Source organism: Chroicocephalus ridibundus, chromosome 1, assembly GCF_963924245.1.
Source record: "Chroicocephalus ridibundus chromosome 1, bChrRid1.1, whole genome shotgun sequence".
NCBI classification, from domain to species: domain Eukaryota; kingdom Metazoa; phylum Chordata; class Aves; order Charadriiformes; family Laridae; genus Chroicocephalus; species Chroicocephalus ridibundus.
Window position 1 is genome coordinate 169,431,455 of NC_086284.1, and position 19,756 is coordinate 169,451,210.

The 19,756-nt window shown below is 38.6% G+C and overlaps 1 long non-coding RNA gene across 1 annotated transcript in view; it reads right to left on the reverse strand.

The window, feature by feature from the left end:
• LOC134510633 (uncharacterized) overlaps positions 1 to 19,756 on the reverse strand; it is a 52,164-nt gene that overhangs the window by 12,995 nt on the left and 19,413 nt on the right. Inside the window, exons 2-3 of the long non-coding RNA XR_010069680.1 lie at positions 10,152 to 10,355; positions 7,669 to 7,855 (exon numbers count right to left, since the gene is read on the reverse strand). This is a non-coding gene — a long non-coding RNA (uncharacterized LOC134510633). The remainder of the gene's footprint in view (positions 1 to 7,668; positions 7,856 to 10,151; positions 10,356 to 19,756) is intronic.

Below are 19,756 nucleotides of genomic sequence, written 5' to 3' on the forward strand. Positions count from 1 at the left end.
TAGTTAGACCTTACATTATTTTATTTTTTCTACACGATTTTTTGCGTCCTTCTTATTTGAGGGTTGACTGCACACCTCATAAGACATTGGTTAATTTTGGAATTAGAGCACAAAGCCTAAAGAAAGAGATAATACAATCTTACTAACATTATTGGATCTCTTTACTAAGCAATCATCTTGTGCATAAATTGCAAAATGCATAGTTTGGACACAGCAGGTGACAGCTTTTGGGTGTCAGACGATACCAAACACACCTTTAGTTTGCTGGATGGAAACAAGAATCCTTTGTAATGCTAAGCCAACGTTGGCAGCTGTACCATGTAGATGCCCTGAGTAGCAGCTGATCAACCAACTGAATTAAAGGTTACAGAGAGGTAGAAATATCATTCAGGTTCTGTATGTTCTCACAAATCATTCATCTGCTATTGCTGCCACTAAGATTCTGGCCTGAACTCCTATTCTGAAGGCTAAAAGCAAATACCACAGACTCCTTTCTCAGTGATTTTGCTCTCAAATGATGGTTGAGTAAAGGTCAAAGTTTGGAGAGATTTTCTGCATCAAGTGCTGGCTTTCTTAAGACCTTTATGTGGAAGTTGCTACCTTATTTTCTTTGAAAAAAGGCCTTGGTAGATTCTTTTAAACAACAGATTAATCTGTTCTTCCTTTCATCTACCAGTCTACTTGAAGATCATCACCTGCCCAGAAGAGCTTGTCTCTGAATCATTTATTCCAGCATTTTACTAGTGAAAGCAATAATTGGATGCAATTTTTCATTAGTTTTTCAAGCTCCATCTTAAAACCCGTTTGGATTTCTGTGTTTGCCTTTCCCTTTCCTTGATCTAGAAGGTGATGCTTCTGTTGGAGCAAGTCCAGAGGAGGGCCGTGAAGATGATCAGAGGGCTGGACACCTCTCCTATGAAGACAGGCTGAAAGAATTGGGGTTGTTCAGCCTGGAGAAAAGAAGGCTTTGGGAATACCTTATAACAGCCTTACAGTACCTAAAGGGGGCCTACAGGAAAGATGGGGAGGGACTCTTTATCAGGGAGTGGAGTTATAGGACGAGGGGTAATAGTTTTAAACTAAAAAAGGGTAGATTTATATGAGATATTGAGAAGAAATTCTTTACTGTGAGGGTGGCGAGGCACTGGAACAGGTTGCCCAGGGAAGCTGTGGATGCCCCATCCCTGGAAGTGTTCAAGGCCAGGTTAGATGGGGCTTTGAGTAACCTGGCCTAGTGGAAAGTGTCCCTCCCATGGCAGTGGGGTTGGAACTAGATGATCTTTAAGGTCCCTTCCAACTGAACCATTCTATGATTCTCTTCCTTATTTACTCTTTTAGCTACACCTTGCTTGAGGAAGTCAAGCTCTATTAAGGGTGGTGGAGCACTTGTCATTAAATGGTCTAGTATAACATTTCATGACTCAGAACTCCTGATAAATATGATTTATCCAGGACAAAAGCTCTTTACTAGGTCAGATGTCTGGACTGAAGAGACAGTTCATTATAGAGGATCACTCATATTTTGCAACTGTAATAGCAATGAAGTGATTCTTTTATCATAGTAGTCCAAACCTGACTTGCACCACCATTGTTCTCCTCTTTAGACCCAGTCAATTGCCAGCTGAACAATGCAGTTATCTGTGGCTGATTTATTTAGGAATATGTTCCATCTGAAAAGCCCACACCAATGAAGTACAAGAGGGCATGACTAAAGGATTCAGGTATAAAGCTTAGGCGCTCAGATAATTGCTCGTAGAAAATATGATCAGCTCTACATGTCAACTCACACAAAACCAGAACTACTGAACCTTTTGAAAAAAGAATATTGTGTTCCCAAAACTAAGTAACCAGGCCAAATTCTATTCATCACATTCACCATGACTGTGGAATAACAGAAAGAGTTCCCCCATTGCAACACACAAACACACAAGAAAATAGATTCTGACCAATTTATGTCAAAAGATTCGACACTTTTTATAACTATAACCATAGCCACCTACATTGAATTAGGACCATTACAGATATCTTGAGAACATTTATGCAGGAGTTGTCCAAATATGAAAATTAGAACATTACAACTGCTATTTTGGTACAAATAGTTAGGCACAGAACTTATAATCCTTGCCTTGCATTTTGACAAGTCATTGTGGGAAAAGCTTCTGATGGAATTACTGAGTTTCACATGGGAGCTGACCTCTGAATATTTAAGCTCTGAAGCAAAAGAACAAATGGATTGAAGACTGGGCGTATGCAGTACAGCTGCTGATCTATATTAAGAACACTTAAAACAATGTATATGCTCTAGATATTCTTTTATGCTACTTTCAAACTTATTTACAGTTTTGCATCCAACAGAACTATTAAGAGCAATTAAGTGCATTATCTGAATACCTAAATCTGTACTGTTCGAAGTAAAATTGAGAAAATAATTTGTAGTTGCATTTCACAACACAGTTTAATGTAATTAAAAGCCTTCCTACAACAAATTGAAATATGAAGCCCAGTCCTCCTCTTATTTGAAAACCTGACTTTTTTTTATTGCTGCAAAATGAAAAATCTCTGTTACAAAAGATCTCCACATTAATGAGATCTGTTTAACCTTTCTGTTCTTTGGCTCTATTATACTTACTATCTAGCTTTATTGAATTTGCAAAATAGTTTGTTTATCTTCATTCTGGGAAAGTAGGTGGCTATAATTTGCAAATATGTCGGTCAAAAATAGACCAGTTAGATGTTCTTGGCTGGCACATTGTCAACGAACACAATGAGTTCCTCCCTCCTCTCTCCCTCTCACACACTTCTTTCTCTCTCACATGCACACGCTCAAAAATGTCTCCAGTAGAGTAAAATATTCACATTAATACTGGAAGCGATGGAGAAGAACCCCATCCGACATCCCATCTGTTCCCATGAATTAAATTTAGAAATCATATGTAATATAGACATTTCTGTCTGAATATCATAAAGCCCTGACACATTCAGGCTTTCATTAAAAAGCTCTGAGATGTGACTTGAATAACAATCTGTCTTAGCTAATTAGTATTTTCAGTTTAGCATATTCACTTTCAGACGTATTGCTGTTTGCACATGGTAATTTAGGTAAACAGAGCCCATCCACAGCTGCATCAATTAACACTGCTAATCAAAACTGAATTCAGGTAATTAGGCACATTTATGCAAAAAGTGTGTAATTTGTGGGGAAAGCTAGATTCTTCAGTAATATTTCAATAAGTAGGAGTCTCTTTTTGCAAATAAGACAAGGAAATAATGGTAAATCGGCTCTAACATATACGTGATACATACTCAGTGACAAATATCTAAATTAAATCTCACTAATTGGTCTGTATTTTCAGAAATTGGACTATATTTTTTCATATAAATGTTTTCCTCAGTGTCTCTATATGGGGAAGTGGATTCATTTCTGACTAAAGGTTTAGCGATTAGTCAAACAGGACTTTAAAAGTTAATGTTTCCTCAAGCAGTTTTTGAACTGTTGAACATAATGGTCCAACTTGTTCTCATCTCCAGTCAGGCAATTTTTAATGAAAATGCCCTCACTTCATTTTCAATTTAATTTCATCAAAGAAAGCATATTTCAGTTTACTTTAAAGAAAAGCTTCTAGAAATTTCTTCCACCGCCTATTTCAAGAATGTAAAGTAGTAAATACTTCAAAAACATTCTTCCTTGATCCACAAAGTTTTACGAGAAGAACTACAAGTTTCACATCCTTTCCTTCCCTCCCTCTCACTCCAAAAGTAGAATTTGAAACCCTCCAAAAACTACAAAAAACATCAAAGCAGTGTAAGAAACTGTGTATTCATAACAGAATTTTCATTTCTACTGAAATGGAAAGAAATGTTCATTGTAACATTATACCCCAAGAGTTTTCATACGCAGCTATTCCAGTTACTCAAATTCAGTTCTCTGTTATGCTCTCTTTCAGAAAACAACACAAGTCTGATGGACAAAAAATGCAGGTATCACCTTGTAGCTAATCTTCCATAAATTTTAAGACTGCCAAAAAAAAAAAAAAAGTACCTAGGCAATTACCAATTTTTAACAGCAGCCTAAAATAAATCTACCAATTTTACCTACTTCCAGCTCATTTATTCTTTCCAAAACAAATAAATAACACAAAATAATTTTACTTCCAAACTAGTATAATACATTTACTCAGACTAGTCAGCATGTATCTTGTGCCCTTATTTCAGGGCAACTTTTGTGGAGGGATATACAATACATTTTCATCGCATGTAGATTTGCAACATGAAATATGTAGGTTTTGCTAAAAACTTCAGTGTAAAGAAAAAAAAATTCTTCACAACTTTAAGGTCTAACCCTATATAGCTATTAAAATTGCAGTGTGTTTTGCAATCATGTGCATGCAAGTGCATGCACCACTATTCCGAAAGTTTCTCTCTGCATAGAAAAGTGTGATTTGTTCTATTATGAAAAAATATATGAAATATTCTTAACATATGCTGTAGTTAAAAGGGTATCAAATCTCCAATTTTCATTTAGCTATTGGCAGAGTAGAATATTGAGAGAATACTGACAGAGTTCAGAAGACAAATAAAGCTTGTGAAAGAAATACAATTTTGAAGTATTTTCCAGTCAAACAATCACAGTGACTACTACCGATGCAGTGAAACGCTAGAATGCTGGACAAAACCATCTCTAACCAATTATCAGGCCAACTTAAAAGTATATGCAGTTCCCTATGCCATCCTTGCTGGGGGCAATAGGAAACAACATCATAAATGCACCTTTTTTCCATTTTTCTGTTGCAGGAGAGAAACGCTCACCTATGTGTCATACCACATGCTAAGCAGCTGTCCGATCTCTCACATGGCTTATTAACACTGACATACAGTGAATATCATCAAAACAATCTTATGTGACCTGTCTCTTAAAGAACTTGCCCCACGCAGTAAATGCTTTTTCGGAAGAGCAAAACCGAAGGTGTAACGACTAACAGTGTTTATTTTAGATGATACACTCCGTACGAAGCGAGTACAGTGACAACATCCTAGCCTCCTCCCCCCGCCACCCTCCACATTAGTACTTTTTCCCTAAAGTAGTCAGATATAGCAAGTATTCCAACAGACTTTCCAGAAATATTTTACTATGCTGCCCTGTCTCTTCTGCCTGACTACACCAGTAAATATAAAGACACACATTTGTGCACCTCTTCACTTCATCTGGGCATCTCTTCACTGAATGCAGACATAGCGCACATTATTGCGTCATCATGACTTGTCCTGCCGTGACACCCATTTGAAAACTTTATACGGTGTTATAGTGTCATTATTTCTTGCAATTTGGAATTTTTATTTGGTGTTGAGGTTTAATAAATGTATGGCAGTGGTAGCTGGTAACAGACAACTGCATAATGGATAGCTCAAAAAAGAAAATGTCATATAGAAGCTGGCTGTTACAATAGGAATTTCTCACATATGCAGCCCCCCTCCTTCTCCTCTCCTGCATTGCTCTGATGTAAAATATGCAAAGAGATGGAAACATCTAGCTACTAAAATTCTAAAAAAATAAGTTGGGTGCTATATATCTACTGTTGTTAACTAAAATACAATGGGTACATATGACTAAAAAGATCCTATAAATGTGGTTTTCCTCAATTTAAAGAAAAGTTTCATCATTCCAGCATTATAAGCAAAACAATCAATATTTAAAGTTCATATTTATTTTGTCTACAGAACAGGCATCTCATTGTTCATAACATAAAAAAAAGGGAAATGTTTCACGTCCCTGGTATTCATAGGGTTAAATCAAGAACATGCAAACATTTTAGTTTGAGAAAGCGGAAGCAAGAGCCCAAAGCCAACAATTAGTACTCTACACCTTACAAGAGGAAAAAAAGCTCAATAATTTACAAATGTTGAGGGAAGTGCTAGTTCCATAATTAGAAATCAGGCAGAGATCCTTTTGGCAAATGGATCTCTTTGTTAAACATCCTCCTAATCCAAGCCTGAAGGTATAACTCAGTACCCTGGAGGATCCCCTCTATACTTTTGCCAGCTGTTCCATTTAGGTCACTCCACCACAAGTTTAGCTTTTATCTATTCCTCACTTTCTTCACCGGGTCCCAGAAGCAGCAGCCCATCTCTCTGAAGGCTGTTTAAAGTGTAAATGAAAAGACGAGACAGAAGTGAGCCGCTACCTCAGGGTCCTTAATTTCTGAACTGCAATTCCTTGGACCTCCCTACCTTGACAGATGCAATATGAAGCCTTCCTTGATGAAAGGTGAGGAGGAAAGCTGAATATGGAATGCAGATAGCACATTCATTATCATTTTAATGCTTTGCAGCTGCATGAAAGAATAGGAAAGTGGCAGAAAGTCCACTCAAGGCCCAAGAGTTGCAGCAGCCCTTCTGCCCTTCAGCCCAAATCCCAGCGCTACTGCTGCTGGCATGCAAGAAAAAGCCTTCAAAGAGACATTTTATCTCTTCTCAGATGTACAGAGAGAGGCGGACTCAGGGAGAGGAAGTGGGGGGAAAAAAAAAAAACAACCAAGAAAAAAAAAGGTGGTAGTTTGACCCGGTACACTGTGTGCCAAGGACCATGAAGAGCCCTGATCTACTTGCCTCCCTCGCCGAACCCGCAAGCGAAGGAAAGGGACAGTGATGCTTTAAGGGCTTGTTTATGCAAAGTGAACCAACCTCAAGTAACTAAACTGCTTCTAATTTGGTGCAACGCTTTTAATAAATACATCATTTCTTACCAAAAGCAACAAAAAGATGTGAATTTAAAATGGATCCAGTTGTAACAGTTCTAGTCTGTGCAAAGTTAAGCCCTCAGAGAGTCACTATAGTCCTCCAGAATTGCTTGTAGACAGTACTCTGTTTTATAACAGCACACTGATCTCTTACTCTGGGAAAATTAAGTGTAATTCATTACAAAACAAACCACTTCCCTGACATTCACTTGTCTGTTAAAAAAAATAAAGAGCAAGGCAGATACTCTGGGAGGAATTTCTACGTGCTCAACTTTTAATGAAAGATTCATAAAGAATGCAGCAAGCGAATCGTTGAGGTCTTTCCAATTTAATATTAATTAATAAAGTTTGCACACACAGATACCAACTGCAATGTGAAACAGAATTATAAAAATATATTGGAAATAAACCTTCTAGTTTTTCAAAGGCTGTTCAGTAGCCTAGGCACAGCGACTCCGATGACCACCTGCATGACTTTACATATGCAAGTAATCCCATGGGTTTTAGTCAACCGCTAAGATCGTGCCCTGATCCTACCCGTCCAGCATGACACGCTGTCTCCAGCCTGAGAAACCACTCGTGCGCATTTAGTAGGAAGGACTGGAATCACAGTGTTTGAGCAGCGCAATGACTCACACACCTGCGCTCAGCCCGCTCTTGAGGAAGTTCTCTGACAGCCAAAAAGTGCCGTTCTGCAAGTGTGTAAACCTGACTTTTAAGGGTTAGGGAGAAGGAAAAAAAACGAGACAAAGAACAACACACACTCAGCTTTACTTCTAATTGTGCGATGGCTCCCACAGGTAAGCAGCCCAGCTCCGGCGAGCTGCCTTGCGAGGCTCGACAGGATCCTCACCTCTGGTACGCTGCCGGCTCAAGGTCTACACTACCCAGTAAAACATATCTAAACGTATCTACAGTGATTCCCACTGCTTACCTCGCTGACGTGCTTCCACGCATCCCTGCCGACATTCCTGCATCTGAAGGTTTGTTGCAGGCGGCTGCTCTCAAATTCGGCGTCCCCGTGGCGGGGCTGCTCCGGCGGTGACGAGCAGAGCGAAGGCAGGTTGCCACTGGCCAGTTCCACTGCAGCCCAATCGCGCGCCGTCTGCAATCACATCTCACTGAGTGCAAAAGGAAAATTAAAACATGTTTTTCTCTTACACTTGAATGACACAGCATACTGTTCTGTGTTTGCATTTAAATTGGACAGAATAATTTACCACTGGCTTTTAATTTCAGAAGGGTTAATCACCTCAGCAAAGGTCAATCAAACTTTAATCTCCAATAAAATTGCAGTAGCTTCAGTCACCTGCAGGACATTTATTATATTCTTATTTCCATGCAAAAGAATGCATCGCTAATCTTCTCTTTACATTAGCACATTTGCCATTAACATTTTACTAAAATTATTAATTCCTCTGAAACTATTACAAGAGCTCATTTCTACACATCTCTGAAGATAATCCTGTTAAAAACCAGCCACATCTACTGTGACATTGCTTTAGTTGTCTGCTCTAATCCTCACAACCGTTTGATACTCCAACCGAGTTCTAACAATGCACAAAGTCTCAATTACACAAAATATTACAGGGTTTAGTTTAGAACAACAATATACTGTTTTGGTAACTTAATCTTCCCTATTGTCTGCAATCACAATACTAATCTATTCTGCCACTGTTCACAGCATTTTCTATTCAAAAGAAAATATAGATTTTTAATTTTGCTTAGCAGTTCCTGAAAGGCAGTAATTTACAAGGATAAGTTAAAATCTAGCATCTCTTGGTGACCGTAGGAATAATCATGATGATAGGAATATTTTTCTGGCCCGGAAAAAAATATTTTCCCACAAATCGGAAGTCTCTTATGAGGCATAGCCCATTAACAAGTAAAGAAATAAAGAAAAAAATAGATATGTTTTAGTTGGTACTTCCAATTTGGTCTACTAATTAAAAATAATTTATCTGTGATCAAATTGACTGAGAACCGCCAAATATCACTGAAAATTTCAAATCAGGATTAGTTCTAAATTACCATTGCAATAATATCAGCTCAAAACTGGAAAATTATTTAACTCTAAACAAAAAATTGTAAAACAGAAAACAGTGCATCCCCAAAATATGCTGTTCTTAAATAAACATCAGCTACTTTAGCTATACAGCAATACAATCCTTCAAAAGCCTACTGTAACAATTTCATCTGAATGCTCAGAACTATTTTACCTGTAAAGATACAGAGAAGAAAAGCAACAGAAAACTCAGGGAGAGCTCATTACAGAAATGAAACACAATGCAAACAATTCATTTCCCAAATTTTAGAAACTGGTACCAAAAAGTCAAAACTACATGGGCAAAAAAATACTAGTACCACCAAAATAAATGACTCTCCCTTATTCTCCTACCATGGCCATATTAGCTCCTGTGAGAAAGAGAAGGAACTGTCATATGCCATCTCATTTCTATTTAAAATGGATTTTTTAGCCATAATAACATTTTGACATACCGTAATGTAAATAAACTGTTCTTTCCCATCCCAATATTTCCTTCTCTGTCTCTCTGTCTCTCTCTGTCTCCGTCTCTCTCCTCTTTTTGTTTTAATATATGGCACACAGACAGACACACGCCCCCGTCACTGTCAATATGCACACTCATTAGCAATATGTCAGGCTGGCATTTTCAACACATACTCCAGAGCATAACTGCACTACCACGCAGAGCGCGCACACACACACACACGCGCGCGCGCGTAAAAATACAATTGCAGAGAAGAAGAGCTCAGCGGAATCATTTTTAACTTGGAAAACTAGGTAAACGTACAAAAGGAATGAGAGGGATTCTCAGGCAATATTTTATAAAGGTGCTGCAAAGTGGCTCTCCAGCTAACAGCACCGATGCTGCTCTCATCTCACACACACACACACACAAATGTGCATATACAAAAGCGAGTATTTTAGCAAGATATTTTAACGCCGAATTACAACCACGAGTATACAGGGTTTTCCCCGATTTTTTTCGCTTTTTAAATTACATTCTAACTTGAAGTAATGGATGAAAAGAGATATTACAAAACATAAACCCGAACTGAACTACAAGTTCCTAGAATATGCACTTCAACAGCATCTGTAGTTTCTCCAACTGAGAAAATTAGCTACAAAAACAACCGCATCTGTATTTTTTGCAAAAAGCATCCGGCAAGACAGCGAAGACCACTTAGAAAGGGTGAGTAGCACTGAACTACAGTTTTGATTATTCACCTTTTGATGCATTGATAAAACATATTCTAGATTGCTATTGCAACTGCTTTAAAATGCAACAGAATAGCTTCGCGTGGCACCCTGAAATGAAAGACACCATCAAAGGACCATCTACTTCATTTTTCAAAAGAACAAACGGGGAGAAATGTACGGGGAAAGAAACATACCTTTAGTTATCCCAGCGAACGACTTCTCAGCACATCTTCATAGTCCTGCGGCTCCACCAGTACAAAAGTCGACACTGCAGCGCCTGTGATCTCTGTGACAATGGCATCATACTGCCGGCAATTTTTTCGATTAAACTTCTCAGACATGGTAGCAACTTTGTTAATTATGATATTAGCCAGCTGGCGGGTACAATCAATCATCCACTGTAAGAAAGCCAGACAAAGAGACATCTAATCATTGCAACCAGAGCAGATAAATTTTGTTCCTTTCTTATACGTGTCACAGATTCTATCCCTCCTGACCCTCTACACAGCCATCGACTGTCAAATTTAGATTCAGCAAGCTCCCAGCTTTTCTTTATCCCTGCCTTAGATCTGAAACTCCTGGTTATCAGGAAGACAAGCGTCACCAGCTGTCTCAGAACAGGAAGGCAATCAGGTGAATAGTACTTATTATCTCTCATTGCCTTCTGAGGAGCGACAAGATTGATTTTGGACCAACAACACGTCCAGATCTCAGGCACAGCAACTACGGCGTCACATCTAGAATGTGGTGCATACGTAAAGCTGACCTCAACCTTTATTAATAGTGCGTACCAAAAGTTCGAGGGTTGCTGGGGTTTTTTTTTGTTTCTCTAAGAGAACTCTTAAAGTATTATTTTTTTTTTTTTTCTTCACAGCTGCACTGGATATTCCCTTATTCCAGGCCTCCTTCCCCCCACCTCAAAAAACCCAGGCAAGTCAACGGCACTGTTACTCAGGGGACTGTGTTTCACAGTCGAATAGTCTTAATTGGGCCCACAGAAGCAGTTAGCTACCATTAAAGGCTTCTCTGTATACATCTTCCTCTCAACTAGTCTGATCGTCTATAAATCCCAACTAGTGAAGCCTACGCTTTGAGAAGGTTAAAAATGTAAATACATTATTAGCCCAAAATATAAAAGCATCCTAACAAAATTTGAGCTGATGGTTAATCTCAGCATCGCTCTAGAAAACAATAGTATCTTTGAGCTTTTCATTTACGGCAGCATTAGACGATCATTTACGGCAGCATTGGACAATCTTGCACTTCTGCTGTAAGACCTTTTTTTACAAAGCGAATACACTGCAAAGTACTGGAAGGCGGTTCATATAAAGTAGAAACAAAGGTTACAATAGCATAAATGCCATCCCAATAACATATTTTGGTACAAGAAGAACCCCCAACTTGGTAAATTTTGAAACGCCTGCTGACAGTTCCATTTAATTAATTAGACCAGAGTACATAAATCAATTAATACAAATTTCTAAGGACATGCAAAAAATTTTATGACCACTTTTGGATTCATGGTACACTGGCTGCCCTGGCACTTGGACTAAAGACTGCTTTTCCAAAACCATATGTTTTCTGACAATGTGATCCTATCTTTACTTCACCTTAATTTAAGGCTAGTTTAATATTAAAGGTACCACACAGCTATGCTGTCTCAATCTTCAACAAGAACACGCTCTGGACTTAGCAGCATGAAGTTAGCCCTGTTTTTATTAAATCCATTGAAAACAGTAAATTTTTTTTCAAAGTTTTCACATACAATTCAGATAAAATTTTCACACTTCCTTGAAATCCAAACAGAAAATAGCGACAGTTAGAAAACAGCAGCTTGTGGGAGTAACAATTATACCCTCACCTCACTCCCTTGAAATTACAGCCTTGCCAGAACCTGCTTTGCCTTCCAGAAGTCAAATTTTTCTTTTATGTAACTGTCTCTATTTGGAAAGTTTACGAGGCCAAATACAGGAATCGTTATGGTGTTCGTTATTGGTCAAAACACAATTAATTGCTTTCTGATATTTGTCGGAAAGGATGAGTGCAGGAAAATAAGTTACATCCTCAAATGTAATGTCGTCACTCCAGTCATTTTGGATGACTGATGAAGTATTCACTCAGCTTCTCAAGCAGATGAAGGCTACGCCAGTTCTGCGCTGCGACCTATACCCAGACTGTTCAGAAGCTGAGATCTAGTTCGAGTACCTCCACGCCACATCATCACCAATGCAATGGCAGACACGCTGAAAGAAAGCTCAGTCCTAGCCCAATTAAAATGACTAATTCACTTTATTAAAATATCTACTGCCACGAGGATTTTACTCAGAAGTTAAGGAAGCCCTTTGTGCATTATTCCTTCTCATTTCTATTGCTGTACTCGAATCAGATCTTGCTTTCTTTAGACAGCCTTTAAATACGAAGAAGTCGTCTTGATCCTAGCACAGAACTTTAAGGCAAGAGGAAATAACCGAGCATAGCAAATGAATGAGGGACTTGGGAAGGACACAAAATAGGAGAGGCTGCCATAACAACTGATTCATTTTTCTGGAAGGCGAACCAAACGCATCAAATACATAAGGCTATCCATAGCAGCACCTCCAGTCAGCCACCAGCATAGAGCTGACCAGGTTTCTAAGCTGTCAGAACGGATCTGAGCCGGTGGAACGGGAAAGCAAACAGGATGGTGTCTGACAGGTCCAGATTGACAGTTATTTAAGAGTAGCATGAAAGAAGGATCGAACTTGGTACCCCAGAAGCACTTTACGTTTGTCCATTTTCAATAAATACATCAGGTTTTTCTCTCACTCACACTTTTTCATTACTTCAGACAGAGTTCACTGTGGAAAAACATGGAATTAATCTCACCGACCCCCAGATATTATAAACAAGGCAACTAGGCTCTTCTCTGTCATCACTAGGATGAAGGAGAGCATGACAGGGATCTGCTGAGTATGAATTATTATACCCACACCCATATTTAGATACTGGTGGAATGACTCCTCCACTGGATGCACTGCTCTATTAGCTGTCATAAAGACTACAAAACTGGTCTGAATTCAGTTTTAACCCTGCTTGGGGCAGGAGGTTGAACTAGTTGACCTCCTGAGGTCTCTTACAACCTGAATTATTCTATTAATCTCTGAACTGGCTGAGGCAAAAGCAACATAAATAGCAAAAGTTATGAGATGATCCGAATTACACATGTAATTCTTTCAGAAGGGTAGGGCAGCTCCTCTGGGTAGTTTGGCCCACACCTTCCTCAAACCTTTTGAAAAAGCAGCCAATTTTTGCTTTTTTCCCCCCCTCTGTTGAGACAGAATGATGAGAATTACCAAATTACCTATACAACAAGAGGTTCAGAGAAAAGGAAACGTATGAAAGGGAATACACAATGAAAGCACACAAAGACCTTCGAGGAAGCAACTAGACAATATAACCTGGTATAGGAGGGGAAAAGAAAAGTGAGTGGTAAAGGAAAAGTAAACTCAGGGACAGGTAAAAGAAAAATTTCCTTAGCAGGGAGGGAGGCACAGCAAAGGCTAGGCCACGGTTAACCTAAATCACATCTAGTTTAAAAAACCACAATCTATGACCCTAATAATGGTGGTCTAGGCTCAAATGAGAGGTTTGTTCTGGTAAAGACAAGATTACTCCAGGATTTCCACAATATTTGCCGCATTCTCAGAACACAGTAAATTGCCACTAAAAAAAAACAAAAAAACCAACCCAGAAGGAAGTATAGAAAAGAGTAGGATCCATGACCTAACGCAAAAAAATAAATTAATATTCTAAACCATGTTGCACAATAGTCACAATAGCGTTTCACAACCCCAGGTTGACTTAAATCCATTTAGTTTTAGTTATGTACACCGATTCATAAGCTTAACCTTCAAAACACCTCTCTAATAAACCTTCCATTTGTACTCTTGTAAATCCTGTAAATCTTCCATTCAGTGCCTCATTACAAAAATTAAGTGAAATTAAACGATAATATATGTAAATTATACATTTAAAATAATGGGCAACATAATGAAAGGAATGCTCTTCACATTGTAATCCAGCGGGCTTTTAGATTAACTTTTAATGTTCAGCAGCTGCCAATTAATAAGGAGCCTACAAGTTTGACTGTGCTACAACACACAAACTAGGAGAACGAAAGAAGCAACACAAGGGCACGAAGCCAACGCAGGATGGTGCAGGTTTAGGGGAACACACGTGGCAGAACCCGGGTCTGAGATGCAACGTCCCTCTGCGGTGAACCGCTTCCTGAAATCAGGAGCTTCGGAGGCTCGGTGACACACTGACCCTCTCCCTCACTGATTCCCCGCATCGCTCCAAGAAAGAGCATATGTAGCTACAGACAGAGAGCTTATGGTATAGTTTCTCATTTTGGCACATCATGTGCGTCAAAAATAGTCACGGATTTATTTTTTTTTTTATGATTTATTTTATTTTTAGCAGTACAAATCAAGAGTTAGCCTGCATCATAAACTGCATGCACATTCCACTGAAAAGAATGAAGCCATAAAGTTTCCCAGCGCAGAACAACGTCTGCAAAGGTCACACGTAGCTTCTCGAGGGGGAAGCGCCACAAGGCAGATGTGAAGAGGCCACATGTTGCGTCAACCCTTAGCACAGAATGAACAGAGGTGAACTATTAATGCATTGCAAGGAAAGCAATCTTGCTTACGTGCTAGGAACTGAACAAGAAAGAAAAAAAGGGGAAAAAGATCATTTCTCCACCTGCATCATGATAAACAGTGCCAGTTTTATCCTGCTACAATATTGTCAGTACGCATGAACTAAAGGACTTTTGTTCTATTCTGCTGTGACCAGCTCCAGGCCAGCCTGAAAACTGTGATTTTTTTTTTGCCTTGCCCCTCCTTTTTTCTTGCACCAACGTTCTGTTATTCTGTTACCTGTGCTGGTAGCCAGACATACCTCTTTTTAAACTCATCAGTAAGAATATCTGCACCGGCTCAGGTACCAGCATCCTGCCTTTGTCCAGTAGCAGGCGTCCAGGAAAAAAATTTAAAAGCAAGCACAGAGCAATTTTTTCCTGGTATATGCTCCCAACTTCTGCCCACCCATGGCATGGAAGTCTATTTAGTACATGAAATGTCAGGATGTCTTAATGCAACACAGTAGACAAGATTTCAACACAGTTCTCCTATGCCGCAGAACGACAAAAATCAGTACCAAGAGTGCACAGTTAAATAACGGACAATGTAACTATAAAACAGGAAGTCTCGTGTGAATATGAAACCAAGCCTGAGCTGAAATCAACAAAAAAAATATTATATATTAATTCAAAAAAGAAAATGCAAGACATTCATTCACATTCAGACTACAACTCTGGATTAGAGCATTTTGTTTGTATCGTTCTGTAAAGATGAGACAATAAAAAACTTGCATTGTCTTAATGGAAAGATATTTTTCCTATATAAAGCACCTTCTCAGAGATCCCCTCACTAAGTCAAGTGAGACACCTGAGCACCATGGCTCCAGGAGCTGGCGATAGCTCTTCCTAAAGGCAGGGTTTGCACCATTTTACAAGAAACTCATGTGCAGAAATTCATTCCCAATTTCACGGTTAAAAAGCCTTTTTTTAAAGCCTGAACGCTTCTCCGATGCAAACATAAACTTACATCCCAGTTCTGGGACAGCAGACAGACAGACACACACACACACAGAGAATGAATAACAACTGAATTAAACAAATGCTTATTCTGGAGACAAGAACACAAAAATACGTTGGGAAAAACATACTGCCGTGTTACAGCAACACAATCTCTTTAGATTATATGGTACTTACTTTTAATGGGCCATTTTATATTTTTTCCCCAAAATAAAAAAATGCACTCACAGCTGAAGTAGCCTCCTAAAAGGATGCATTTTGTCTGAATAAAATTGAAGCATGTAAAACACTAATAATGTGGCAGAAACAAACTGGTACATGACCCATTAGAAAGGTTGTATCTGCAGTGATCCAGTCAAAGAGACATAAGCTAAAACACCCAACTAATAGGAAATTAAAAAAAAAAAAATCCAACAACCCAAAACACTAAAATCGTCTGTTTATAACTCATTTTTAAATAAAAAGAGCTAATGTAGTTACATTTTGAGTCCGGATTCTCCAAAGGTAGGTCTCAAATTGTGAAACTGCCCAACACAGGCATTCAGGATTTTAATAATTTTCTAAATTGACTTAATGAGCTTCTTTCAATACAATTAGTTAATTTCCTGACAGATAATACTTTACACCTGATTAATTTCAGAGCAGTTAAAAAGCAATAGCTCCAAAGGCAAATTAAAAAAAAAAAAAAAGATAAAAAAAAGAGAGCGCGAGAACAAGGAGGCCAAGTCAGTAATAATTTTTTCAAATTCCCATTTTCTTTCTTACATACTCTAAAACTGGACTTTAAATCAATGTCTGTTATCTATTATTTTCAGTATTGGAGGACAGCAAGCTCTTATAGAGTCTTACGTCGAGCAGTACCTAAAAGAAGATCTAACAGTAAGAGAAGCATAGTTCTGGGTTTTGGGGTTGGTTTGTTTGTTTGTTGGGGGGGCGGAGATATTTATTATACCATACCATGCAAAAATTATCAAATTACCTTTTTTTGCAGCAGATGTAACTGCATCATGTCAGACTGAGGTCCTTTTACACTTCCGTTACAGCAAATATTGTTAGAACCAGTGGTACCTACCTATGCCGCAGTGAAATTAAGCCCTTCAAAAGTCATTTTGTGAGGCCAATTTAAAAAATGCAAATGTTGCAAAGTCTTGCAATAAGAAATACATGACTGTGATACATGTCACTGAAGCTTTCAAAGCTGCCGAAAGGACACGGATACTCAAATCTTCCAGATGTTCAAGTCTATTCTGCGTGGTGCTGCATTCCTTTTAAATAAAGCCCAGTAAGTTCAAAAGGAAAAATGTTGCCGATCACAAAAAAATGAGTGTTTTATGCTGTTTTTCACTTTAGAAAGGTGGTATTTGCCCGAAGATGTTAAAAGACTCCCATGTAATATGACTGTTACGTCATATGTAGTTGACCAAAGACGCACTACTGAAGGATCCCTCTCCAGGTGTAAATGGAGGGTTCCCCATCGTGTAACAACCAACTGCCCCAGGCTACACCGCGCCAAACAGGGAGGTGGAAGTTCTGCATACGGGGCCCTCTCCTGAGAAAGAACAAGAAAAAAAAAAAAAAAACCAACCACAAAAAAACTTCCAAATGATTTCTAAGAAAAATATGACCAGTATATGGAGCAAAACAGGAAATAGCTCTGAGTATGCCATGTATGTGAGATGCTGGACTGCACTGAAATATATCAAAACTCTTATGAGCAAAGACTCTTTAAGATTTTAGCTGCTGCAGACCAAAAGCTCTTTGCTCACTTGAAAATGTTCTTGCCACTCTAGCATTAATGATCACTAGGAAAATTAAATTGCTACTCTCACTTGAAACCTAACGCCGTTTTAAATCTTTTTGAGAAGGGGGTTTAAACTCTATGGTATAAATGCAGGAATCAAATATACCACTATAAAATGCTCTGTTGATAGTGCTAGTTTCAACTAAAAAGTATAATCAACATTGTTCCTTTGCTGGTTTCATTTGAAAAACAGTAATCCCTTGCTGGTTGTCACATTTAAATTCAGGGGGGAAAAAAACCCCAAACCCAAAACCTAACTGTAGCTCACCATTAAACTGAGCTAGAACATGGAACTTCGAATCATAACTGCCTGCAGCAGAATAAACCCACAGGTAAGGAGGAGTATCACTGCCTAATAGTACCTGAAGGGCCGCTGAATTTTGAACAGGAATTTAGATGGGATGAGCTTAAATATATGCTCACGTATTGGGCTGCTGAGATGCTAAACCTCAAGAAAGTACTGCTTTATACTAGTCCTGCAAAGCACTGCTCAACTCTGCTCTAGTTCAGGTGTCGATACCTCGTAGCAGGCTACTCCAAACATATATACTGCTATGTCCTATGATTCTTTGGCATTTCCCCTATTTATCACAGATATCAGGTGTGGTAATCTGCAAGTTTGTAAATAATCACATGAATCCCGTTTAAGGATTCCGATCAAGGCTCTAAAGCACAAAGTGCCAACCCTAAACGAACACGGGTCTCTGGGTCTTTGCCTGTGTTTTTAAATGCCCGTACCAACTTAATTATCATTATGTTAAAGTTGCGCAATCAAGTTCCTTGCACATAAAAAGGCATGCCAAAAAGAACAAAGTAAAATGGATGGATTCAAGCGAAAAAAATTAAAATAAATAAAATAAGGCGCTAGCTAGGAGTTAGGAAGATCATGCATTAAGATGAAAGATGAAACAGATGCAATACACAGCAAAGATCAAAGAGCTCCATCAATTCATTCTGAGAGTCAAAATCCAGCTGAGCACGGGAGCCCTGTCCGCATAATAAGAAAGGTTGACTAAAACATAAGGATTAAACAGATGAGCTGTCTCCAGTGAATGTACGGCACAGGAAGCCCTGCTGAGCCACTTGTAAAGACACTTTGGAATTGTACACCTGCTACTCCACAGTGAAACCTACAGGAAGCCAGCCTGGAAGGGGAAAGAAATCCACTAACGGACTAAATAGCTATCTTTAAGAGAAAAAGGAAAAGAGTCGATACAAGCAAACAGCAGCTAACAGATTTGCTCTTTCCCCTCCGTTTAGTTTATTTACCAAATATTTCCATCAAAAATGACTATAAAGAAATTGTTATCACCATCCTCTCACTCCATTGAAATAAATGAAAAAAGCTTAGCACGTGCTTAAACTATGACCACAACCATCCATATATAGCAGGGTCAGCCTAGGATTCTCAATGAAAATATGTCACAATATTACTGGTTTGGAATCTCTTTTTGTACTCCAGCACTTTTGTTGAATGGCCAGAGCTCTAACAACTTCAGTGCTGCAGGATTAAGAAAGTCTGAGGGTCACTAAAATTGATATTATTTCTAGTACTGATGGCATTTTAAATAATGTTATCTATAAATCTTCGTTTTCTTGTCTACTCATTAGACGGATATGGAGATACTTCAATCATCAAAAAATACAGGTAATGATTAGCTTCTTTTCTCTTATTATCATTGGTGATGAGAAACAAAACTAGAAAAAATAGCTGTTAATAACAGGTAAGAAACACTATTCAATTGAATTAATTAATTAATTAAATTTGTTCTCGTATTCAAGTAAAATCCCTATGGCATGCATTTAGCCATAAACACAACCCCTACATAAGGAAAAAAATGTAGCGCTAGCCGTCGCTCCATTAGTCAAAGGAGCCAAACTGCAGAGGTTTCTAAAACCTCCGAAAAGATCGGTGTTATACCCTACACCGCCTTGCAAGGAACGGATAAAGGAAACCCTCGCATCAGAAGATGGCAAACCATAACTATAAACGATCAGGGAACAAAGCCAATTGACCCTATGCACGCTTGCAAGTTCCTTAAGGCTTTGCTTTCTGCTAGATGTTCAATTAATGTCGACTGCCTGCTACAGGTGGCTCTTTATTTATTTTTTAAATGAATGCTACTAACCCGCTTGTCCCACAGATGTTATTTACAATCACATCTTTTATTCTTGCTTTAGTTGACAGGACAATCTCTTCAAGGATCTGGGCAGAGCTGATATATTTGATTTTCAGGTTATCTACTGCCTGCAGATACAAGCACTTTGATTGTTTACAATGCAGGAGTAATTGGTAACCGTTAAATAACTCCAGAGACTGATTTAAGAGTCCTTCACCTACTGCATGGAAGTAGGGCTTC